This window comes from Leptosomus discolor, chromosome 3, assembly GCF_034619465.1.
Source record: "Leptosomus discolor isolate bLepDis1 chromosome 3, bLepDis1.hap2, whole genome shotgun sequence".
NCBI lineage: Eukaryota > Metazoa > Chordata > Aves > Leptosomiformes > Leptosomidae > Leptosomus > Leptosomus discolor.
This window is the reverse complement of record NC_141393.1, coordinates 39,479,965-39,493,457: the sequence shown is the minus strand read 5'-3', so window position 1 is coordinate 39,493,457 and position 13,493 is coordinate 39,479,965.

Genomic DNA, 13,493 nt, shown 5'->3' with positions numbered 1-13,493 from the left:
AGTGACTGTAAAAATGGCATCAGAGGGTTTCTGGTTTATTCTTTCTTAGTGTCTCTTCCCAGTCAGATGTGTTCAGCCTGCAAGTAATCATTGCTTTTTATCTCAGTAGCAGGAAGGCACCTCAGAAGGTGAAAACTTCAGTCTGTCGCTGACTGTAACCAGCAACACAATTTCTATTGTTAATGCTCAGGTGACCAGATCGTGGAGCTAAATCAGGGTGTTGAAAGGCTAAGAGCCGGTTTGTTGCATGGCTGAGTCTACCTGTTTACTGCTGCTGTATTAATTCCTCCAGGCAGAATCTTACGGAGAGTTGTTTGGATTCTTTCCTATTTAAATACATACGCGGGTGAGAGTAAATGGATGGATTTTCATCCTGCAGAGCAAACCCATGCCCGCTGAAGGGCCTTTTCTTTCTCTGATATCTAATCCTTTCCTTTGGGAAAGTAAATAACGAGACACTTCTACAGATCTGATTAAGCTCCGAGTCCCTTTTTAAATGACAGAAGATCAATACTATTACTAAATCCATTAAACAGTTCTTCACACTTCAGTTGTGCTCTGTCTAGGATATGTGAGAAAGAACAGAGGGGTATTTTGGCTATTATAAAGAAAATGCATGATAAAGCCTCTTCTCATGTTCCAGTTTCTCTCCCTGGCTCCAAGCCACACATATCTTCCAGGCTCCCCATCTCTTGAATCTGTCTCACAGGCCAGAATTAGCCAGAGACCTGGGATGCAGAAGGGACTTTTTTCTTTCAGTTTCTTAAGCCAGGCTTGAATCTGTCAGTAGTACCTGAAAAATCTGATTTTTGTTTAGCTCTGATGACAAGTCAGCTGAAGAAGGTCTCAGTTTCTGGTTTAGTTTCTGCTTTTGTGCCTGTTTTTTGCTGGACCACTGAAAGCTTTCACAGTCCCTGAACAAGAATCAGGGCATTGCAGCTCTGCGCACATAAATGACAACACAGATTCGCAGCAGATTTTGAGGTCTTGTATCCATTTTCAAGCCAATGATTGACCATGTATGAGCAAAGGCTATAGCCTTAGGGACAGGAATGGGTTTTCTTCCCAAGACAGAGCAGAGGGAGGTTTTCATGTGTCATTCGATGAAGAACAGAGACTTCGCTGTACAGCTCCCATAGTGCAGGCTGAGCTCTGTGAATGCTGGTATCTTTTTTCAAGCAGTTCTCTGAGGTAGGGCATCTCCTATCCCATTTTTAAAAACTGTTGCAGTTTTGGTGTCCACAACATGCCACAGTTTCACTAGTTACTGCTTCTACATTCTTACCAGAAAGGTCAAGTACCAAAAAAGCTGGGGACACTGAATCCCCTTTCTCCACCAGAGATGGTCCCTCCAAATCATGTAGTCCTTGGGTATCTCAAAGGTCAAAGGCAAAGTGTTACAACAATTCAGAAAATGAAGTATGCAACCTGACACACATCCGTGCTTGTCTGTGGCCTGACGTCACCACCAGCCAACCTGAGAGCTCCATCTGTATCCTGCTCCCTGTAACCACTCTGTAATTATGTCTCATTGTACGGCACTTTTGTTCAACAACTTGCGGGCTATTTTTCGCATCGAATGAATTATTCAGCAGCAGATTGTGTTCTTGTTTCTAACAACAGCAGCAACCATACTTCATGCTCATAGAGTCCCTTCAAAAGTGTGCTGGAAACGTGATTTGCTGAATTATTCCATACTCAGCAATAGAAGATGGGGCTAGTTCAATGAAGTGCGACATGAGACTCAGCACAAATCTCTGACATGGGTGAAGTAAAACAGAGAGCTGCAGAACTAGGAGAGAAGTCCAGCTTCTACTGCTCTACAGAACTTTTCTTCCCCTCTGAGCTACTTTTCAGCAAGATGTGCCAGATCCTAAACTACTTTAATCATCATTATTTCCTTCAATGCTTTGGAAGATGCCAATATTTGTCTGGACCCAGCCCACACTCTCAGGCTAAAGTCCCATGGATTTCCCATGGATACTTAACATTTTTTTAGGTGTCTTTAGCTCACTGCTGCCATCAAGAGTGGTGAGTGTTTGGATTATTTCCTCTCTAGGCAGAAGCTGAACCCCACCAAGTTGGGTTACGAGGCCAGGCTGAGTTTGTATGTGCAACAAGTTATTCAGCGAAGGTAGATGCTGCATGTTTGTGCCTGGCCACTTCACCTGCACTTCAGAGGTACCCTTGGAACCCCTGCTTGCCTGAAGATCTCGCATAGCAGCATACATTACAGGCTTTCTGCCATCACGGATAGTCTTGAAGAGCCAGGAACCTACGTGTGCTGCAAGCCAGGATCCAGTCTCAGCAATTAACACCTTTTAACATGAAACTGGGCATGAAGCCTGCAATGGGTACGGAGTTCTAGCAGTGTCCTACAGCCTGGTTGGATGCAACCAAGCAGCTACGGATCTGACTCTGCTCTTGCCACAGGTCTGCCATAGAGTGTCAAAGCTGGCTTTGTCCTGTAATTAGATGTTCAGTGATGTTAGGAGATCACTAACACCACTTCAAGGTTTTCAGAAACCTCATGTTGCTTGTGACTTGAGGGGCTGTTTCTTCAGTGTTTATTAAAGAAAGAAACACTGGAATGTGTGCATTCAAATCCCATGACCATTATCAAACCAAGTCCTCTGTTGCATATGCTTTCTCCTGTTAGGAAGGAGCATAAACCAAGCCAGACATCCAGAAAGACTTCCTGGATGGCACTTTGCTACTCACTACCTGTAAGCATAGGATAAAAATATATGAAGAATAGAATCAAAGCCATAACCTTCACTGGAATCTGGACAAACATTGATTAACATATTCTCTCCTTTTTCCCCCCATCTCTCATCCTTAATTTTCATCTCTGCTGAGTATCTTCTGGTTTTCTGTTCATGGTCATGTGCATGAGCTGCTAAAAATCCAAGACACCAAGGAGAGCTGGAAATTTCAATCTATGGGCTGTACTGCCTGTGACCTCTGCTTAGAAGTCTGTGAAAGAAACATCTATCTTCTGTCTGACTGGGGGATGCTGGGGAAAGAATTTACAGGGTGTGGTGAACAGCACACTAGGTCTTGATTTTTGTGCCATTGTTCTTCAATGTTCCCAACTTGCCCAGGCATTATTAGTCGTACTTGTTTTGGATGATCTGAATGTGCCTGACTCTGTAAGGTAATCTAAAAGAGCAAAAGGAGTTGCTTTGCTTGATGAAAGACAACTGTGATGGGAGTGATGCTCCCAACAGACTGTGACTCTCAACTATCAAGTAGTGTTTTTCTTAGCTGCTAAAGCACTGCAGAGCTTGTGCAGCTATAGAACTTGTTAGCAGCACTACAAAAGTGGAACAGGTATATTGATTTTCCCCTACCCCAAAAGCTGGTACTTTATGCCGACTCTCACTTTTGCTTTGTCTTAAAATTTGACCACATGTATCCTTTGAAAAGCAGAGAGATGCAGATCTGTTCTTTCATTGGAAAAAAAAATATGATGTCTGATTTCCTGGAATCTAACTGTTTCTCAATCAAATAAGATGCAACTCAGAAAGGAGTGTTGGCTGCACAGATACAAAAGGACCTGATGGTGATACAGCAGAAGAAAAACTGCGATGAGTCAAAGCAGTCTGGGGCGAGACTTGAACATGAGCCAATAATGTCTTGCTAGTGCAAAGATACATAAGTAGGCCTATCATATATCAGACTTCAGAAAGAACGCTTCTGCTCTATCTTGCACTGGAATGCCACACCTGGAGAACTGTTCTGCTTTCAGCACTGCACTCCAATAAAGATGTAAACACCTGGAAGAAATCCAGAGGAGAATGAGGAGAACAAGCAAGGAGCTAGAAAACTTGCTGAGTTGCAGAAATGTTGATGGAAGCTGAAAGATCAGAGTCCTAGAGAAGAGCTTTTCACAAAGATCAGGAATTGCTGCAAAGCGAGAGAATAATTTTTGGTCATACCTACTGCAGCTGAAACAAGAAGTGTTTGGTTTGAATCATTACAAAGGAGACTTAGTTTAAGCTTTAGTAAACAGTGTCTTAACTTTCCCTCTATTAAGGCAGCGGTATTCTGTCATAGGAGGCTTTTAAGAACAGGTTAGATAAACATCTCTCAGGAGCAGTTTAACTCGATCTGACCTAATTGCCTTAGGGCAATAGAGTGATGTAGATGCTCTCTTGAGGATCTTTTCCAGTCCTATTTTCAGAGTTGGTACTTCCTCAGATTTATGGTATGAGATGATGTGTCTTGGCTTGCTCATCATGAATAGAACTGTGAAGTCCCTGCAGGAAATCTGTATTTATACTGGTGGTGAACGAAAAGGAGAGATCCCATCTTTTATTAGACAGCCACCTTTCATTAGGTAACTGAGTCTATATGACATTGAATCACAGGGTTGTAAACATTTGGGATCCCAAGAGCTCCACATCAGTCTCTAGACTAATAACAGGTGGAGTGGGAAATGGCTGTCCCAGAACACTGAAAAGAAGAGAGATGTCCCTCAACAACAGCATGCGTCTTAGAAGAAGATGCATTGCTTGAGAAGAAAAATGGAGCTCATTTTATAATGGAACACGTACTGACGACACTGTAGGGTTTATCATTTTTCTGTTGATTTGAATTCTGACTGTGTATGCTATAAATTATAGAATTTTCCTAACGGACAATGTTGTATTCCCAGCCACTGCTCTGAGAGTCAAGCTGTGCAGTTACTGTAATCCACAGGTTCAGACCCTATTCCTGTGTACAGCTCTTCATCTTCTCCTCTCATACGGAAATAACTTTCCAGAAGTCAATCAAATCTCCCAGACTAACAGCCTGAAGTCTGCTGAATAGCAGCTAGAACTTGCCAGGTTGAGGTGAAAACTTGAGTTTGGGGTGCTGCCGTGACATGTTGGTTTGGTGATGTTCAAGGCAGGCTTTCCTCTTGCTCAGCCCTTCTGTTTTGCTGGGCCACTCACTAGATAACTATTTTTCTGTGCTTACATGAAAGCCCAGGCCTGTGTGATACATCAGCACGCAGCATTGCCTGCCACAAACGTAAAGAAGTGATGAGCTGAGCCCTTCCGAATCATGAGAGCTCAAAAAATCTCACGGAATTTTAAAGTTTGACTGTTGATGTTTGGAGTCCTTACTACTCAGGTTTTAAAGGGCTTTCAGAAACAGGGACCTACCTCATCTTAGGATGACAGTGCATTCCCAGCACCAAAGACTGGGAGAGTCAAAAATCATGAGAGTTTTAGCAATAGGGGTATGCCAGCCAGAGGTCAGCCCTGGCTTCATGAGCCAGCCCTGCAGCTTGCGGGGCTGATGTGAAAGCCTGGCCTCTGGACCACAGGTGGATCACCCACCTGTTCTGCCCGGCTGACACCGAGACCTGGCTTTTTGTGAGCATCCTGGCTCAGCCCCCATATCTAGCTCTTTAGAGGCCAACTAAAGAACTCCATGAAAGTGCTTGCACCTTGGCTCGCTAAGCTTATTACAGCAAATGGGCTTGTGCACTCTCCCTGAGTCAATGCTCAGAGCTTGCCAACAGGCAGCCGAGCCTCAAAGATAACCTACTGAATTCAGCAAGCTGCTGGTTGGATCTAATTCAGCTCCAGCAAGATGCAGGAGATGCGCTGTGAGTGAAGGAATATGCCATCTGCATGTGGCCATTTTTCTAACTAGAAGTTCGTAGGAGGTGATACAAAACAGCTGGGTTTTATCTGATGCCAAAAGATTTGCTGTAACCCAGTACTGCTGTTGTATGGAGGGAGTCTGTAGCTCTATCACCAGCTTTTTTCAGGAAGAGGATGCCACAGTCCATCCAGCATGTGACCTACCCTTGAGGCTGTTCCAGGCCATACTAAGCTGCTTTCTTTGGGCAGCCATCACAAAATGAGAATAACACTGGCAGCCAGGCTGGCTGCAAACCATCCATTGTTGGTTAAGAAAGTGAAAATCCTTGTGTTCCCAACCGCAAATCTCCCAGCTGTCTTTGCTAAGCAAAACCAGAGAAATGCTTGGTCCACCTGTTTCATTCTCGGTAATCTAAATACGTACTTTTTTTCCCCAGCGGCCATTAAAATACATTTAAGTTGTAGTATCGCATGCTCAGCAACAGTTTCAGTCTAGACCAAGAGTTAAAGATACTGCTGAGGAAAAAGGTGCAATTGCATTGGAGTTTGAATCACTGCTGAAGCAGAGGCATTGACAGCAAAAGCCCCCCCTGCTGCTAAACTGGAACAGCAGCTTGCTTTATGGACAACTTCGGCAGAAGGGCTGGGAATCTGAAGTCATCAAGAAAATCAAACTCCCTTATCAACCTCAGGAAAAAGCTCTCATTTGCTTTGTTTCAGGTCTGTCCCCAAAACACATAATGAAGGTGGGTTACCCCTTCCAGCTAATAGAGGTCTGAAAATGATGACCCTAGGCATGTTGTTCCCATCCTCCCGTGCCCTCCAATGCTGCTGTCATGTGTTGAAAATTAAATTAAGGCAAGGCAGTTGTTCTGTCTCTTGGTTCACCATACGGAAAGTAATATAAAGGAAAAAGAAAGGGATCAGCAGTTAAAGGTCCAGCAGACAGCCACTGTCTGAGGCCGCCTCCTTGTATCCTCAGGAAGATACAGGTCTCCCTCTCCCTCTCCAGGGTCAGAGCTATGGTAGGGTCTGGTCACCCAGATGCCCAAGTCCTGCTTGGCACAAGTCCTACTTGTATCACAGATGGGAAGACTTGCTACCAGGTCCGTATTTTAATTTTTCTACCATATTCTATTTCTCTACTTCCTATTTCTCTTGTGTTTCACTCCTTGTTGTGTCTCCCATTCCAAAACCCCCTCCTCTGCCCTGGAGTCAGAGCTCCTGCCAGGCCCTTTGGACTTTCAGATATGGGTATCTGTATCTTTCTCCTCTGTCTCTTTCCATCTAAACTATCCTTTGAGATGGTCTCATTTTCCTTTCTCACCCAAACAGGATCCCAGGCTGAGAATTGGATCTGCTTTGATTGATTTGTCATGAGTTTTTTTACTCAGGCTGGTTTTCACATTCAACAAAGCTCTCACTTCACTTTGGATATCTTCTCCCTCCTCTCCCTCCATGAGGAGCGTGTGTAAGCAGTTACATTCACTGCAGATTCATGGCCTGCAGAGCAGGGAACTCATAAAAGCAGTAATCAGTAACCAAACATTTGCCCTGCTCTCATTTCAAGAGAGTCAAGTAGTCAGTAAAAACCTGTCAGGACTGGTTGAGCTACAGCAGGTCCTGCTGTGGGATGGACTGGAAAGCAGAACAAGGTCTGGTCCAGCTCCTCTTGCACATTTCTGCCTTCAGGGCTGCATCCTGCAGCCCCCACTCACATGCACCCACGCAGAAGCACAGTTGCATATGCATAGACCGAGGAATGCCTCCATGAATGTTGGAAACAAAGTTGCTGGTCAAGATGACTTAATATTAAATCTAGCTTCTGTTACTAGTAACCAGGTCTTTCTCCTTTCATTTTTTTTTTTTTTTTTTTCTTGGCAGAGCTCTTTATAGAAAGCTTTTCTGTCATCTTCAGTGCTCATATTTTGCATTTTGGATGTCAGTATTTCACCGTAGTTAACACCAAACCTTTACAGTACTGAGGTAAGCTGGGGTCTAATACAGAAAATGTACAGTTTCAGGTTAATCACAGTTTTGATTTGTAGCTCTGACAATAGAAAAGAGAACATATGCTCATATGCTTCTGTTAGCTCAGCTCTGGGGAGAAAATAGTATAATGAAGAGAGGACACTGGTGATTGACCCTTCCTCTGAGCTAATCTCCCATCGCCTCTGTAGGCTGTGGTGGGCAACAGGGAGCTCTCATGAGTGCCATGTATAACAGGAGTCTGGGCATGCATAATCACTGCAGATCTGGTGGCACTGCTTGTATGAGGATCCGTGTTGGCTCCAAAGCCTCAGCCCAATTCCTCTTCTTATTCCCTAATGACCTTGCCAGTTCCACCTGGCTATGTTATTGGTTGTTTCATCACCAGTGATGGGGAGTTGCCAGAGATAGCTATGAGCTGGCACAGGTTCACACCCCCTGGCTGGCAAAATGGAGTGAAGAGGAGCCCTCTGGAAGGAAACAAAAGTTGTGGAAGTTAATTTTGCAGAGCTGCTGCTATTTATAAAACCTGGCTGGGGATAAAGGAAGGAGAAAGGCTGTGGGTAGGGCCTGGGAAGCCAGCCTGTCTTGGAGAGCAGCTTCATTTGCTGCTGCCAGGGTTGAACAGTGCCGTACATGCCCCCTTACCTGTCCATGTAATACAACAGATGTTTTCCATAGGACAAGGGTGAGCATGAATGTAGGATAACAAGGTAATTTCCTGGGCACTACACAATCTATTTCCTGATTCCCCACCACAACTGCTACTGGAAATGGTTGCTGTAGGCACAGCTCTCTGGGATGAACAGAGTTTGAGCTGGCCCCCTGCAGTGACAGAGGGAGCATCTATCTCCAAGAAGGAAAAGAGAGTGGTTTTTTTCCCCTCTCTACATCTGTCGGACCAGTTACACCCCCCTTCCACTTCCCAGGCTGCTAACTGCCTTGAAGTCACATATTGCCACAAGTTTCCTCTCATGTTCTTATCAAGTGTCCATGAATGTACCTTCCTTTAATTGTAGCTGTGAGAGGAGCCAGGAGGGTGTCTTGTCTTCTCACCACCTTCACTGAGGCAGCATCGAGGCTGTTGTTGGTGTGGTAGTATAGCCTGCAGCACTTAGCAACCAAGGAATGCCTAAAAATATCAACTCAGAACAACCTCTGGAAACCATCTCATACCAGCTGCAGCAATACAAAGTCCTACTAACTGGTTATGTGAATCCATGGATAGTATTAAGGAACCCAATAATTTACTGCGCCCTCACGAGCAACCCATCTGGGTGGCACATTGGCTGACCACTGTTCCTCCCTATTCAATTAACCCCTGCCCAAGCCTTTAAACTGCTGTGCATAACAAGGAGTTTCGCAGTAGAAACTCGGGAGGAACATCAGTGTGCTTCAGGGTGCAGAAGGAAAGGTGAATAAATGAGCAGAGAAGAGGGGTAACCAGCAGGTTCTGTGCAAATTTGGTTTGATTTCTCATTTGCCCAGGGCATACCCTCCCCCTTCCCTTCTCCTGCCCCTTGGAAAAAGAAAAGAGAAAGGGTTTCGTCAAGGCATTGAGCATAAAGAAAAGAATGCAGAGAAAATCTCTGCAGATTTCAAGTGAAGCATCATGAGAACACCGATGCTTCTGGGCCTGCTGGGCTGTAGTTTGGGGAGGATATTTATGCAGACGAAATTTGCAGAGAAATTCTGGGAAAGCAAAACGGACATGCACAGCTAAGGGGGTTGCTCTGCTCTCAAGATCCTCCTCTTCATCTTATGGGCTCCTGGGTTCACTAGCAAGCAAGAATAGCCAGACCTTTGCCTTCCTGTCTGTTCTGGAAACCAGTCACACCCTCTTAATTTGAACAAAGACTTCTCCACCCTGTCCAGGCCACTTTTACCAACTGCAATGGTTAACATGTATTTGGAAAAATTCTACAGCCAGCACGTGTTTGTCTTCTCCTCGTGCTTTCAAAAATCATTGTGCTGGAGGAAGGAAGCCTCCCCCTCTTTTGCCCCATCCAGCTGGAAAATCACCTCTAATCTTACTGCCTTTTTTCCTGCTGTGTATCCTGCCAATTAAAACTGGGTCTTGTTATGAACTGCAAATACTGTGGCTAAGCCTTTGGTCAGGTTTTTTTCTAGTTCAATCCTCATTCTGCCCATGAAACTGGGTTTGGCTTGTATTTTGCATCCCATGATCAGCTCATCCCTCTCTGATTTCATCCTCAGTTGCTACTTGCTGTCAGCTTTCCTACTACTCTGACTGGCATCTGCCATTTTATTCCTGCTGTTTTTTCACATGTGATGAGTGAATGAGCTGACTTCCCATTGCACTGGAGACATTTTAGCCCTGCTGCTACAAGCAGAGGCCTGTGTTCATTCCCCTATGTACCACATGTTGAGGACATACATACACATATATCACCTGGCTGAGCTAAACCCTTGTTTGCTTGTTTGGGCTTCCAGAATGTGTATGCCTACATTGCCGTTTGACTGCTCCACAGAAAAATACTGTCAACTTGTAGTGGATGTGACTGCTTCCAACAGAGTGTCCTTCTCTGTCTCTCCAACTCGCCACAGCAATGGCTGGGTAACTCAGGTGGGATTGGGTGCCCTGCCCACACCTCCACATCTGGCTGTTAAGGACTCATTGGAAAAGGTGTGCAACTCTAACTATGGCCTCCAGAGGGTCTTGTTGTATATATAGATCTCTTTCTTGGGGGCTTGATACTAGGTTCTCCCTTTTATGGCCAATCCTTATTTCACTCTTCTGTTTCCTGTTAAGGCAGTTCTTGGACAAAACCACAAGTTTCTCCCTTGGGTGTTCTTAAATTCAGCAGTGGCCAGGAGATAAACCTGCCCATGGTCTTTAGGGCCTTGCTCCTCTAGAGCTGAAGAGCCCCTTAATGTACTGGATGTCAAATACGCCTTCTCTTTCTTTCTGGAGAAGACAAAGCCTTTTAGAAAGTTTCCAAGGCTCTTCCCTACTTCCCTGACACATGCAGTAGAAGTGGTGACATGTCTGCACATCTTTCCCATTAGACTGCATACTCTACTGGGATGTTTGACACTGCAAGGCAGAGCTGGCTACTATGGGAAGAGTGCAGTCCACCAGAGCTCTTTTCGCTTTGGTGGCATTGCTGCTGTCTCTCTCCTTGACATGTGGAGGGCCCCTACCTGAACTTTCATCCATGTTTCTCTCAAGCTCTGTGTCACTGTGGAAACCTACAGCTGCTACATAGCTGGCAAAACAGTCCCTGACTCTGTTTTATCTTTGGTGACTTCCTTCTTCCAGCTCCTGGTGTGAGTGTACACTGCCTGTAGCTACTCTGAGTGTCAAGGTATGTAAAGACAACCACTTTCTGCAGAAAAAGGTGGTTGTGTAGCACCTGAAGGCTCTCTGAGGTTTTTTTCATATGCACAGTCACAAACATCCCTCTTCCCCCCCACCCTTTGCAGTGCTCCTGGAGGGAAAGAGCCTGAGAACTGAGGAGACTGTACTTTGGAGTCTGCTGTGCCCTTTTTATACTAATGCATACATGGGACTGATGCAGTGAGAGTACGTCAGTGAAGCCATTGCTAGGGCTAAAATTGTTTCCAGACAAAGTAACAGTCCACAGACTACATCTCCAGTGACTGGAAAATGCCCTTTCTCTTACATTAATGTCATGAGTAACAAGCCTGCCTCTGCTTGCCTGAGCTTTCCTGGGGCAGAGACTGTTTGTGTAGGATATGTCCTTTCCTCCTGCATGGCCTGCAGGATGAATCCTCATTTCACTCCTAGTGAAGACACACACAGCTGTGGGATGAACTGTCATGAGCAATATGAAGTAGCAGGGAGTCACCTCTATTTTAATTTGCTGTATGCTGTGATGCATTTAGGATATGGAGGACTGCATGCACCTAAGAACTGGAATCTTATTAGCTCTGTGTTTTATACAGTCCCAGGTACACCTTACAGGCACCCAAGCACACCTCTGCCTACCCTTTTTTCTGGTCTAGTTAACAATCCCCTACAGATTTTTTCCTCATTTATCCTCTTTGTCTTTAACTCAATTGTGGTCCTAGCAGCAGCTGTAGCCTCATTTATTGCTTAAACATGCATACTGGTGGGCTGAGGTCCTTGCTGTTCCTGGCATGGATGTGTGAACTATCTGAAGAAGGTGACTGTGCCTCCAGGATGCAGCCCTTTCCTTCACAGTAGCTGCACACAGTGTTCCAAATTTTGGGAAGGAGCTGCTTTCCACCATCCACCTGAGGAACATGAACTTCTGGTGCCATCCCACATAATGTAAGTTTCACACAACTGATCCAGTTCCACTTTATCTCAGAGACCTATATGCCACTTTAAGATGGCCTCTTCCCCACCCCCGATGTGGGCTGGATGTCTCCCTGAACTGAAGAATATTACTTCATTTTTTTCAGAGACAATGACAGAGATTTGCCCTTTCTCTTGATGTTTGTCTATCAACTCTTTCAAATTTTGCTAGAGATAAATGTGTCAGGATGCCACAGCTGCAATCTGGGATGCCATAGCCAACTGCCTGCAGACACCATGTCCGCTAGGACCAAAGCACAGAGCACTTGGCTGAACTTTGTCTGTTCAGCTGTCTGTGTTTCAGTTTCTATGTTTCAGCTGAGGGCCGAGTGAAGTATCTCTGGGTACACTCACAATGGGATGAGACCACCTATATACATCCTGCAAATGGGAGCAGGTCCCTGTGGGCCGCTGATGGGGCAGTGACACTGGAAATGTTTTTGTGGCACTTACTGATCCCATTACTGGTGGTTTCAGAAAAGCACCCTTGAGCCAAGGAGCCTGAGCTCTTAGAAATTATGACTGCTGGAGGAGGTCTAAACAGGCCCTACGGGCTGCTGAAATAAGCTCCAAAGCTGTTGGTCCTGCCCTGTTTGTCAGCACCATGTTCTCCTACAAAAGAAAAAACAGGACACAGGAAGCACCAACATGAGGTGGGAGAATCAAGACCTCAATCCAATGTACTAATAATACTTAGCACTGAACATGACTGTACTGTTACTTACAAACATTAACTAAAACATCCTCACAACACCCCTGCGAGGTAGGGAAGTATTATTATCCCCAGTACAGATGGGGAAACCGAGGCACAGAGAGGCTAAGCAACTTGCCCAAGATCACACAGCAAGGCATTGGCAGAGCCACGGTAAAAATGGAGACATCCCTTGTTCCCTACCCCATGCTGCCCCCCACTAGACAATGTAGTCTGTCTGGACACAGGGAACCCAAGAGGTCCCTTTGAAAAGCAATGCCTGCACATGTTGCCTATTAATAATTTTTATTTGCCTTTAATGAATTATTTCACAGTTTTTCCTTCATACTGTACACCACGCTTTCACAGTCCGTTCAGCATTCTGTGGTAGCCCACAGCCCTCTCCTCTGGCACCGGGACAGCTCTGCGGGGGGTTCGTAGGGTGGTCTGTGCTTCCGTTAAGAGGATGTTTAGAAACAGTTTTTCACTGGCATTAGACTGGGAGCTTGTGAGCTCTCACTGGAGACCGATAACACACACTGGAGAAGCAGGCAGAGGGGGTTGATGGTAAAAAGGCATTTGCTATTCCCTGTGAAATGACCAGCGGCTCTCTTGGTTCCTTAGCTCTTCCAAGCTCCAGTGATCACTCAGAGCAGAAACTGTTTGTCTCCAACTTGCCTGGTTGCGAAGTCATGTTCTAGGGGTTGCTACCCTAATAGGCAACATGCAGTCAGCTCAGGACCAGAAAGGTCCCCCAGCATTGCCTACTCCAGGTGCGTGACACTGTTTTGAAACAAGGCTGGCTGTAGCCATTGTGCTCTCTTGCCACGGGGAAGGGATATTACCACCGTTGGCACGCAGCCATATCCAGCATCTAAGTCTCTTTTTTTTCAAAACTGGGATTCAA